The sequence below is a fragment of the Eptesicus fuscus genome, chromosome 7 (genome assembly GCF_027574615.1).
Source record: "Eptesicus fuscus isolate TK198812 chromosome 7, DD_ASM_mEF_20220401, whole genome shotgun sequence".
Taxonomy (NCBI): domain Eukaryota; kingdom Metazoa; phylum Chordata; class Mammalia; order Chiroptera; family Vespertilionidae; genus Eptesicus; species Eptesicus fuscus.
Genome location: NC_072479.1, coordinates 8,542,588 through 8,555,334, shown reverse-complemented (window position 1 = coordinate 8,555,334; position 12,747 = coordinate 8,542,588).

Here is a 12,747-nt window from a genome sequence, read left to right as displayed (position 1 = left end):
GCACCATTTTCACTAATAACATTTGCACCAATATCACAGTTACTCTGCAGTTTAACGGCTGGGATTTGCACAGTCCAGACCAGAGATTGCAGGCAGGAGCCCCATCTGCCTCTCCTTGTTTTCCAGACCTGTTTGGCCTTCAAGGTGTGTTTTTAAACTTTTGAATTAGTTTTCTATATTTAAAAATCAGGGTATTTCACATGGGAACTGGACTTTTGACTTCTCTTTGAAACACGAGAAGACCTGACCTTGGGGTGGGCCAGAGCTCAGAAGCAGTGTTCGATGTGACAGTCTGCACCTCCCCTGTTGTCCTCTGCTCCTCACCCCTGTGCACCTGAATTTTCTAGCTCTTCCCCAAACAAACCACATCACCCAGCGCTCGGCGCTTTATAGTATGATTAGTAAAGTGATAGATGATTTAGAAACTCTAGGTCTAGGCCTAAGTAATTAAAACCTCAAATCTTGATTTCCATAAATTCATCTTGACAGATTCAATCCATCAGAAACTGAGTCTATGTATGTTTCCTGAAAACATGTGCCACGAATGTCCCTGTTCTGGAGCACTTGGCCTCAGGACTTAAACTTGGGCTTGGACTCCCCCTAGGTACTTGCTGTGCAATGTTAGGCAAGTTAATTACTACCCTGGAGCTTGTTTCCTTAAAAATAGATTTAATAAAACTACCTACTTGCCCTAACCGGTTTGGCTCAGTGGATAGAGCATCGGCCTGCGGACTCAAGGATCCCAGGTTCGATTCTGGTCAAGGTCATGTACCTTGGTTGCGGGCACATACCCAGTAGGGAGTGTGCAGGAGGCAGCTGATCGATGTTTCTAACTCTCTATCCCTCTCCCTTTTTCTCTGTAAAAAAAATTAATAAAATAAAAAAACTACCTACTTGGATTATTGAATATTAAGTTATGTATGAAAGCATCTTCAATAGTACCTGGACCACAATAACCACCCTAAATATTAGCTTCCATTGCCCTTGAGATTTTAGATACTAATGTGAGTGCTTGAGAGAATTCTTTATTAGATCCATTTACTTACCTACAAAACCCTCCTTTAGTAGAATCCAGTCTTTGGTATACAGGAGACCTACCTAGATACTTGCTTAAAAAGCTAGTTTCTGGCCCTGGCCGGTGTGGCTCAGTGGATAGAGCGTCGGCCTGCGGACTGAAGGGTCCCGGGTTCGATTCCGGTCGAGGGCATGTACCTTGGTTGCGGGCATATCCCCAGTAGGGGGTGTGCAGGAGGCAGCTGATCGATGTTTCTCTCTCATCGATGTTTCTGACTCTCTATCCCTCTCCCTTCCGCTCTGTAAAAAATCAATAAAATATATTTAAAAAAAAAAAAAAAAAAGCTAGTTTCTGGGTTTCTCACCCAGGATTTTTATTCAGGAAGTCCTAAATGGGGCCCTGGAGTTTGACATTTTAACATTTAATTCTTACATCATTTTGCAGTCTGGTAGAACAGTTACTTCCACATTACACATGGACACTTGGCATAGCACTGCTTAGGTACTCATTCAGTAACTGTGGAATTTTATTTCCTTAGTTTATGTTCCTTCACTCATCAGATATTTGTGGAGCAATAATTTCTCTGAGCCGGCACTCTTCCAGAAGCTAGGGGTATGGCAGTGACCAAATTAAAAACCTTGCCCACGTGGAACTTCTATTCCAGTCAGGGAAGAAAGGCCATATAAACAACCTATTTTGAATTCTTGTGAATTGGATTATTATTTGTACCCTGACATTTGTTGCAATCTTGTTTGCTCTCACTCCTACCTCAGTTCCCTGCCAGGTGGACTTCTTTCCCAACCCTGGTCTGCACAGCCCTTACTCAGTGGCAATTCTATTTGTGGTGGGAGAGCTCTCCTGTTATCCACATGCATTTTGAAACCAAATATCTGCATCTCCTCTAGGCTTTAACCAAGATTAGCCATTCATTTCCAAAAGCCATAAGTTTCCACAATAGACTAACTTTGAAAAATGCAACTTGCATGTTCTCTTCTTACAAAATATTAGGGAAAAGGTTTGATAGAAGGCAAGTGACTGTTATCTCATTTGTTTTGTTCTGTTATAATATTTTTTAAAGCTTCTTAGTTGTTATGCCAAATATAAAAATAACTATGACTACTTTTCATTCATATTCCATATTTTGAGGACTTTTAATAATTTATCATTAAATGATAATCTTACCTTTAAATATATGCTTTTAAAGGTACATTTTGCTGCATTCTTATTGAGCTTTTTTATTTTTCTGGATCCAGTTCTTGTTCTAGAGAAATACAAGCCCAATTTTATAATAAGAATGGATTTCAATATTCCAAATATTCTTCAAAGTGGATTACATCTGAAAATTTAGGTAAATAAATATAATTTAATTTCTTCTTTAAAGAGGCAACTTTTTGTGAAATGCTTCTTTGCATGAGTATATTTGACCTCTATCTGTTATCATCTTTAGCTCTCAGTTGCATCCTTTTTATCATTTCTCAAGTACATTTGACTTCCTGTTGAGAAGAATGAACTGAGTTAATAGAAAGTCTTGGGGAACAAACTCAAACACCAAGGATTTCACTTTGTCCTGTGATACACTTTGTAGAAGACGTATAAGGTTTTGTTTGTTCGTTTTTAAATTTATCTTTGTTGTTGAAAGTGTTACAGATGCCCCCTTTTCTCCCCCTTTAACCCCCTCCAACCCACACCCCTCCAGGCCTTCATCACACTATTGTCTGTGTCCATGCGTTATGCATATATGCATTTAAGTTCTTTGGCTGATCTCTTCCCATCCCCCTTTGCAACCTCCCCACTCCTCACCTCCCCCCACCCACCCACCCCCGCCTTCCCTCTGAGATTCCTCAGTCTGTTCCACGCTTCCATGTCTCTGGATCTATTTTGTTCATCAGTTTGTTTTGTTCATTAGTTTCCACATATGAGTGAGATCATGTGATACTTGTCTTCCTCTGACTGGCTTATTTCACTTAGCATGATACTCTCCAGGTTACTCCATGCTGTCTCAAATGGTAAGATCCTTCTTTTTTACAGCTGCATCAGGCAGCTGGCGAACATGCAAGTAGAATTTGTTGGACTATGGATGGTCACTTTAACAAGTGGGCAAGTCTGCCATCAGAACTTAACTGTAGAGTGTGTTTATAGGCAACCATTGAAAGTGGACATTTAATAGATGGAACTACCCATCAGAGCAGGAATTTTAAAACCATAAGCTCTGACTACTCTATGATAAGAATTGGGATCTCATGATGTTAACGCACAGTTCAACCAGAACCCAAGATTACTTAGAGAGCCTGAAAGAGAAGAAATTATATGCTCCATTCCTTTATTTATTTATTTTTTTTCAGGGAGTTGAGACGGGAGGTGGCATAAGGGTGAAAATTTTGAACATGGGCCTATGCAAAGCCACAGTAATAACTGAGAAATCCACTTTTGTTTTACGTGATATTTCCCCCCACTGAACTTAGTGATTGAAAACCCTGGAATGTACCCCATAACTTGGGTATCTTTACCTTAGGCTCAAAATGGAGACACAGGAGAAGAGGTGCAAGGGGCTCACATGGCTTCGGTAAAGGGACCCAAACAAAAACAGATTTCACAGACCAAAAAAAAGTAGTTTCTCTAGCTCCAGTTTTTGCTGCATTTATTATAGTTCCTAGGTTTTGTTAGAAATAAGGCGAGCCCCCCAAGTCAGGTAGAAAACAGAACATACTGCCCTGGCCGGTGTGGCTCAGTGGATAGAGCGTCGACCTGCGGACTGGAGGGTCCCGGGTTCAATTCCGGTCAAGGGCATGTAACTTGGTTGCAGGCACATCCCCTGTAGGGGGCGTGCAGGAGACAGCTGATCGATGTTTCTCTCCCATTGGTATTTCTAACTCTCTATCCCTCTCCCTTCCTCTCTGTGAAAAATCAATAAAATATATTTAAAAAAAAAAAGAAAGAAGAAAAAAAAGAAAACAGAACATACTCGGAAGCCAGGCAGCAAGGCAAACATCTTTACTTCTATGTAGAAGGGTGCGCACACATGGTCTGGAAGCACGTGCACATCGAGCAGGCAGTCTGCTCGGCCTTATAATCCCTGACGCATGTGACCTGTCCCTTGCTCTTGAATGGAGCTCAGGTGCACAGTCTTTCATGATTGGCTAATTCAAAGGGAGGGGTTGACCTTTGCCATTTCAAGATGGTGGTCCCCAGGGGAGCTGCAAGCCATGTGGCCAACATGGTGGTGCCAAGTCACGCAGTTCAAAATGGCGGCTGTCTAAACTGTTCTTTGACAGAAAAGATGATTTGTTTATTCTCACAATTTTTCTTCTCCTTGGTGACATTTTCAAGCACCCCACCCCCCAATACCTCTCCAGTAAGATCTTTAACAAGCACACTGGACTCCTGTACTTCCCTTTAGTAACTGGTGACATGATGCCTCCTGCAATTCAGATACATGCAGATTTGATCACTCTTCTGCTTTTATGATATTGTTTTAGAAATTTAACTAGTAACGGTTGTGTTTGAACACATTTTTAAAAATAAGACTTTAATTAAGGCATCAAAAAGTTTAAGCTTATGCTTTTTTATTATTATTTTATTCTTTATTTATTAAGGTATTCCATATGTGTCCTTATTCCCCCATTACCCCCCCACTCCCCACCCCCCTAGTGTTTGTGTCCTTTGGTTATGCTTATACTAGAGGCCCGGTGCATGAAATTCATGCACGGGGTGGGGGAAGGGTGTCCCTCAGCCCAGCCTGCACGCTCTCCAATCTGGGATATCCCTCTCACAATCCAGGACTGCTGGCTGCCAACTGCTCACCTGCCTGTCTTCCTGATTGCCCCTAACCAATTCTGCCTGCCAGCCTGATCACCCCCTAACCACTCCCCTGCCAGCCTGATTGATGGCTAACTGCTCCCCTGCCAGCCTGATTGCCCTTAATTGTCCTCCCCCGCAGGCCTGGTCACCCCTAACTGCCCTCCCCTGAAGGCCTGGTCACCCCTAACTGCCCTCCCCTGCAGGCCTGGTCCCCCCCAACTGCTCTTCCCTGCAGGCCTGGGTCCCTCCCAACTGCCCTTCCCTGCAGGCCTGGTCACCCACAACTTCCCTCCTCTGCCAGCCTGGTCACACCTAACTGCCCTCCCCTTCAGGCTTGATCGCCCCCAACTGCCCTCCTTTGCAGGCCTGATCCCTCCCAACTGCCCTCCCCTGCTGGCCTGATTGGCCACAACTGCCCTCCCTTGCAGGCCTGGTCCCTCCCAACTTCCCTCCCCTGCTGGCCATCTTGTGGTGGCCATCTTGTGTTCACATGGAGGCAGCCATCTTTGATCACATGGGGGCAGCCATCTTGTGTGTTGGAGTGATGGTCAATTTGCATATTACTCTTTAATTAGACAGGATGCATGCATACAAGTTCTTTGGTTGATCTCTTCCCCTTCCCCCTTCCCTCCCCTGCCTTCCCTCTGAGGTTTGACCATCTAATCAATGCTTCTCTGTCTCTGGATCTGTTTTTTTTTTCATCAGTTTATGTGCTAAGCGAAATAAGTCAGTCAGAGAAAGATAAATATCACATGATCTCACTCAGTTGTGCATTATAATCCTATATAATAAAGAGGGAATATGCAAATTGACCATCACTCTGCCACAAAGATGGCAGTGCCCACAGCGGGGTGGGGGGATGTTTCTGTAACACAAGATGGCTGCGCCTACAGCTGAGGACGGGTTCCTATAACAAGCCTTAACAAGCAATCAGCAGGGACCTGAGGCTGTGCCCCCCCTCCGCCCCCGTGGGGCTTGACAGGGGACCTCAGGCCACACCCTCCACCCAGCAGGGCTTGATGGGGTCCTCAGGCCATGCCCACCCTTGGCACCAGGCCAGGGAACCTCAGGCTGTGCCCCCCACCCAGCAGGGCTTGACGGGGGACATCAGAACATGCCCTCGCCCCAGCGCCAGGTCGGGGGACCTCAGGCTGCACCCCTGCCCCGGCGCCAGGCCAGGGGACCTCAGGCTGTGCCCCCCACCTGGTGGGGCTTGACAGGGACCTCAGGCCACGCCCCCGCCCCGTCACCAGGCCAGGGGACCTGAGGCTATGCCCCTGCCCGGAGGGGCTTGACGGGGGACCTCAAGGTGCACCCCCCACCCCAGTGCTGGGCTGGGGGACCTTAGGCTGCTCCCCTTGCCCCAAGCCGGGGGACCTCAGGCCGTGCCCCTGCCCAGCGGGGCTTGACAGGGGACCTGAGGCTGCGCCCCCCTCCCGGTGGGGCTTGACGGGGGACCTGAGGCTGCACCCCCTCACCTGGCAGGGCTTGACAGGGGTCCTCAAGGTGTGCCCCCCACCCTGGCCTAGGCTGGGGGACCTCAGGCCGTGCCCCCTGCCCTGGCATCGGGCCAGGGGACCTGAGGCTGCACCCCCCCACCTGGCGGGGCTTGACAAGGGTGAAACCGGCTGGGTTTGGATCTAGCCCAATGGTGGGGGTGCAGCTGGGTCTGGGTCTTGCGCGGTTTTGAGGCACATGTGGGTGGGCGGGGACTTGACTCTGGGTCCCATGGTGCACCCCAAACTCTGACAGGAGGAAGATTTTCATATACATTTTACTAATTTTCTTTCATCTCTGACACTTCTATTATAGAGAAAGGGAAAATAACAATATTAAAATATTTCCTCTAATTAATCCCCCTTCTTTAATGTGCACTAATTTCGTGCACCGGGCCACTAGTCTATATATATCTATATCTATATCTATATCTAGATCTAGATCTAGATCTAGATCTAGATATAGATAATGCAAATTAGGCCGAGACGCCATAATAGTCTCTACCAGTCAAGAGGAGCAAGAGGAGGCTGCACGTGCAGGTGAGGCCTGGAGTGGAGATGGAGACAGACAGGGTGGCCTGCCCAAACTGCCGCACCAGCTTGGGCAGCCCCGGAGCAGACACAGGCAGGGGAGCAGGGGGGGGCCTGGGGCAGAAGTCAGGCCTGGGTCCGTGGCGGCCAGTGCTGCAGAAGTCAGGCCCAGGTCCTGGCCGTCCACAATGGCAGTCAGGCCTGGGTCCACAGCGGCCTGAGACATAGGCAGAGGACAGACTACTGAGGGTCTTATATACTGTAGCAGGGAGCTTAGATTTTATTCCACAGAAGGAGGAGAAGTGAAGAATGTCAAGCATGGGAGCATCCTGGTCTTGCTTTCATTGTAAGTGAACCATTCTGGTGGCTGTGGGAAGGATCAGTTTAGACAGCTGCAGTGTTTTGGGGCCCAAGAAAAAGAGAGACTGATGTTGGGAACTAGGACTAGACAGAGGCAGTGGATCAGAGACATATTTATGAGGAAACCTGATGGAAGTATTTGGCTGATTACACAGGGATGAAAGCAAACAAAGCAAATGGTATTAGCCCAGGTTTTCCAGTTTGGGCAACTTCGTTGAATGGGTGATTCTAATAATTGGGAGAAGGTATCAAGAAAAAGCAACAGTGTAAGGGAGCTTGCTTAGTTCAGCAATAGCCAAACAATTAGGACAGAAGACAGACTTAGTGCTCTTTCTTTGCTGCAACGTTTGTTTTTCTGCCTTTAGCCACCACCATGTAAGGCTAATGTGCCATCTTTTCTCCTAATCTAGGATATTATCTATCTACTACACATTCCTATCACCTAAATTAGCTTTCCTGCATGATCCCTTAAAAATACTTATCGAAGTCATTCAATGCTCTGTGAGTATAGGGACTTTCAAGATGTGGAAACATTTTGAGTCTATATAGATTGATAGAGATATTGGGTGCTCAATTTTTAACAATGAAAATCAGATACTGAATGTGGTCATGCGAGAGGCATAATTTTAATAAGCCAATGTCTCTTTACTGAAATGTCACACTTCAAAAGAGATCCTCTCAAATAATACAATGCCTAACACTCATCTGGGTTGCCTGTTAAAATGTAGGACCACCTTGAAAAACACTCCTTCTAGAGATCATTTTGGTGGATAAATCTCCCTCCAATAAAAGCAATCTATACTAATAAAAGGGTAATATGTTAAATAGCCCGGGTCGACCTGCCATCTTCCAGATGTCCGACTTCCTTCCAGACAAAGCCATGGTGGTAGGGGCCAAGACAGAGGCATTTAGTGGTGATCAGGTCAGCAGGGGAGGGCAGTTGGGGGCGAGATCAGGCCGGCAGGGGAAGGCAGTTGTGGGCAAGATCAGGCCTGCAGGAGAGGGCAGTTGGGGGTGACCAGGCCAGCAGAGGCAGTTAGGGGTGATCAGGCCAGCAGGGAAGAGCAGTTAGGGGCAATCAGGCAGGCAGGCAGAGGCAGTTAGGGGTGATCAGGCAGGCAAGCACAGAGGTTAGGGGTGATCAGGCTGGCAGGGGCAAGGTAGGGGCGATCAGGCAGGCAGGAAGAGGGGTTAGGGGCGATCAGGCAGGCAGGCAGGCGAGTGATTAGGAGCCAGTTGTCCCACAGGGATCGGGCCTAAACTGGCAGTCAGACATCCCCCGAGGGGTCCCAGATTAAAGAGGGTGCAGGCTGGGCTGAGGAACCCCCCTCCGTGCACAAATTTCATGCACCAGGCCTCTAGTCCTATATAATAAAAGTGTAATATGTAAATCAACTGAACGGCGGAACAACCGGTCAGTGGGGGGTGGGGCAGCGAGCAGGTGTCACCAGGCCAGCCAAGGCACATGCCAGCGGGCAGAGGGAGGGGATACGATGGGGTGGGGAGGGTAGCGGCAACCAGTGGTGGTGGGGCAATAGGGGCTGGCACCATCCCCTGATCGCCCACCTGGTCACCTCCCACAGAGGGAGGCCACAGGCAGCAGCAGCCGCAGGGCGATTTGGGGCAGGGCCGCCTAGCACCATCTCCAGATAGGCCTGCTGGGGTTGCCTCCCGCAGAGGGAGGCCACCAGTGGCCATGGTGCAATTGGGGGCGGGGCCGGCCACTCATTGCCCGTGCCATCCCAATCAGCCTGCCAGTCACCTCCCACAGAGAGAGGCCAGACTGAAGCTTAGGCCCATTCCCCACTCCCCTAAGCCACCTAAGCCATCAGTAGGACATCCCATGAGGGCTCTAAGACTGTGAGAGGGGGCAGGCTGGGCTGAGGGACACTCCCCCCAAAAGTGCACGAATTTCGTGCACCGGGCCTCTAGTGAACAACATAAACTGATGAACAAAAGCTTATGCTTTTTAATAACTGAAACCAGTGTCTTTAATTTTTCACATCTAAAATCTACAGGGACTATTATCAGCCTAGCTTCTTTTACTTCCAACTTCTAAAGAAAGTTTCCTTCTTCTTAAATTCTTTTTTGTACATCCAGTAGGACCAGCTCTTCAATGATCATCATTTAGAGGAAACCCATGTATCTCAGTGAGCAACGTTAAATCACCATGTTACCAAGAATTCTAGGGAGTTCTTCTCTAGTCATGGTCGCAGCCAATGTCTTCTTGAAAGATATGTTTTAATTTCATTATCATATTAGGTGGCTACGACTTTTCAGGTAAATTTACTAAACTTTTGACTATCTAGATTTAACTTGTTCAATAAAGTGGCCAAAGAAACCCACTGATGACTACATGTACTAATACATATGACATAAATGACACATGCTGACTGGGGAAGGTGAGCCACTCCTATTAGTCTGGGGAATACGTGAGTTGTTTTGTTTTTGTTTGGAAGATGAGGGCTGGCTGGCACGGGTAGATTTCCAAACTATGCAAGAGACCGTTATCAGGAAACTCAGCAGGCTCAAAGAAGAGTCAGACAGCTGGCCAGAGAGAGTTAAAAACAGATCCCATAGTTAAGGGAACTAGAACTGTTTAACCTGCAAAGGGTAAAGGAGGGACAAGATTATTTTATTGATTCAGAGAAAATATGAATTTCAACCACCGCTGAACATAAAAAGGGCAAACTTAATTTAGAATCAATAATTGCCATGATTTGATTAATAACCCTTAATTCTGTAACATTTTGTCTACAGTACAAGCATTGAGGTAAAGACTGAAAAAATGGCAACCAGGGATATGGAAAGTCAGCTTTCACTCAAACATAAGAAAAATGTAAAGATGTCAAGTGGACTTAGATGTTGATCTTGACATCCTCGAGCTTTTTTCTCACAGTGGCCTGCGGAGTTGGGGATGGTCATGAAAGCAGAGACCTACTCCATGAAATCGACTTCAAAAGCTTGAGATATCTTTCAAATAGATTTTTTTTTAGCTTAATAATAACCAACTATAGATTTATTGTGAGAGAACTTTTCTACAAACTAATTTTTAAAATATGTTTTTATTTATTTTAGAGAGAGAGAGGAAGGAGGGAGAGAGAAGAGAGAGAGAGAGAGAGAGAGAGAGAGAGAGAGAGAGAGAGAGAGAGAGAAACATCAATTGGCTGCCTCCTGCATGCACCCCAACTGGGCATTGAGCCCACAATCCAGGCATGTGTTCTGACTGGGAATTGAACCAGCAACCCTTCAGTGCACTGGATGATGCTCAACCAACTGAGCCACACCAGCCAGGACTCTACAAACTTTTTTGAATATATTTTTATTTTCACTTGGTTGACTTGGGGTAGTGAGTGATTTCCCCCTTACTTGACTTAGGGGCGATTTTGGTGGATAAACGTTGACCATTTAGAAATACAATGTAAGAGACTTCCAAAATGAATGAATTGCTCCTGCTGTTTAAATAGCCAGTCTTCAGGCTGATTAAGAAACTGCCCAAGCAGGTCTTCTGAGTCACCAGTCACCATGTGATTCTGGGCATGTTGCTGACCTCTCTTCAGGCTTAAGTGAAGTTAATATTTTTCTTCCTACCAACTCACAGTAGCACCTTGGGGATGGCAAAGTGCACTGCAGGGCTTTTAAATGCCACAGGAAAAAGTCAGGTAAAAACACTGCTTTTGTGAAATGTAGCCACCATGTGAAAGATGCATGGAATGCAGTCTTCTTGGCTCAGAGACAAAAATATCAGTCTTTCTGTAATTCAAAACCAAAGGTGGAGGGTACTGTGTAAGGTTTTAAGAAAGGAAGCAGAGCATCTTTTTTAGCCCTACGAGGCAGGTACTGTTCTTTTCTGATGTCTGTGGAAAGAAAATGTAATCACCACAAAGAAGTTTTATTGCTGATGCTGACATAAAGGCACCTCCGTGCTCATATCCCCAAAACATGTCTTCAGATGTGATTTCAGTCTCTCAAAGTAAGCAGGACTGAGCTTTCCTCAAGAAAGTTTTGGTCACCGGTGTAATCACGGGCTTTGGGAGGGTGCCCTGGCTGTGTCTTTTGTCCATTCTCAATTGTTGCTCCTTCCTTGAAATATACATATTCATGCCCTGCACAGTCTCTTGGCAGCATGACACACACATACTCTGTGCTGGGATGCCTTTCCCTACTAGTGGGCCACAGGCACAAAGCAGCTTTACAGCAAGCACATGGTAATCTCAGGAGCCATCTTTCCAGCAGTGACACCGAAGCATCTCCCACCAGTTAATGGGCAAATTTAATCAGAAGTCGCGCTGGCTGGGATTCTAATGATAGGGGGGCAAGGCCTTCTTTGATTAAGGAGGAAACTGTCTAAAATGTCATCAAGCAAACTTAAGTGTTAATTTCTTCTTGATGGGAAACACTATACTACACACAACCCCACTAAGACAAGAAACGTGCAAATAAGCTTTGCCATAGATGTGCCCAAAAGAGGTGAGGTACCACAAGCCAGCTGTTCAATGGGCCCCTTAGTAAACAAATGATGTAGGCTGGCATCTCTGAGCAGCATAGCCTTCTCTAGGAAGTAGGGGTGCACTCCCAGTTCACTCACGAAAGTTCAAAATATGCCCCTTCAGACATGGAAATAGGCTTTGCAGTGGCTGCCATAAGTGGATAGAAAGTTTGAAAGGCTGTTTGGGTTTTTGTTTGGCTGCTTGGTTGGTTTTCTGGTCACCAGAGTGGCCCACAGACCATCACGTTTGGGATGCACAGCTTTAAAAAGCACAAATGCCTGCCCCCAGATCAAAGTGCTCTTCGATTCCCATGGAAAGTTTGAAGAATCAGAAATTCTGCTTGCTGCTTCTTTCATTAATCTGCCCAAGAATCTTTACTGAGCACCTACAATGCCCCAAGCCCGCACTTAGTGCTGTAAATGCACACATAAAGGAGGCCTTTGGTTCTGCAGCCCATACCCCATTTTAAGTCCTACATGTAGGGTTTTAGGCTAATTCGCCCAATTGGAGCACTCATTCCAAACAGAAAACCAGAGTCAAGTGATTTCTTGAACTCACCAATAACCAATTCTCACTAAAAATGTTGCATCTGGATATACGAAAGATTCCCATGACCTATTTTAAAGACTTCCTTTAAAAATACATCTGGGGCCTGGCCAATGTGGCTCAGTGGTTGAGCATCGACCTATGAACCTGGAGGTCACAGTTCAATTCTCCATCGAGGCACATGCCCAGGTTGCGGGCTTGCGAGCTGCATCCCAGTGTGGGGCGTGCAGGAGGCAGCTGATCAATGATTCGTTCTCATCGTTGATGTTTCTATCTCTTCCTCTCCCTTCCTCTCTGAAATCAATAAAAAAATATATTTTTAAAAAATAAAAATACACTTGGGCCCTGGCCCGTTTTACACGGGTTAGAACGTCCGCTCATGGACCAAAGGGTGGAGGGTCCCATTCCCCATCAAGAGCATGTACATTGGTTGTGGGTTCGCCAGCCCTGATGGAGCACATGCGGGAGGCAGCCCGTAGATGTTTCTCTCTCTCTCTCTCTCTCTCTCTCT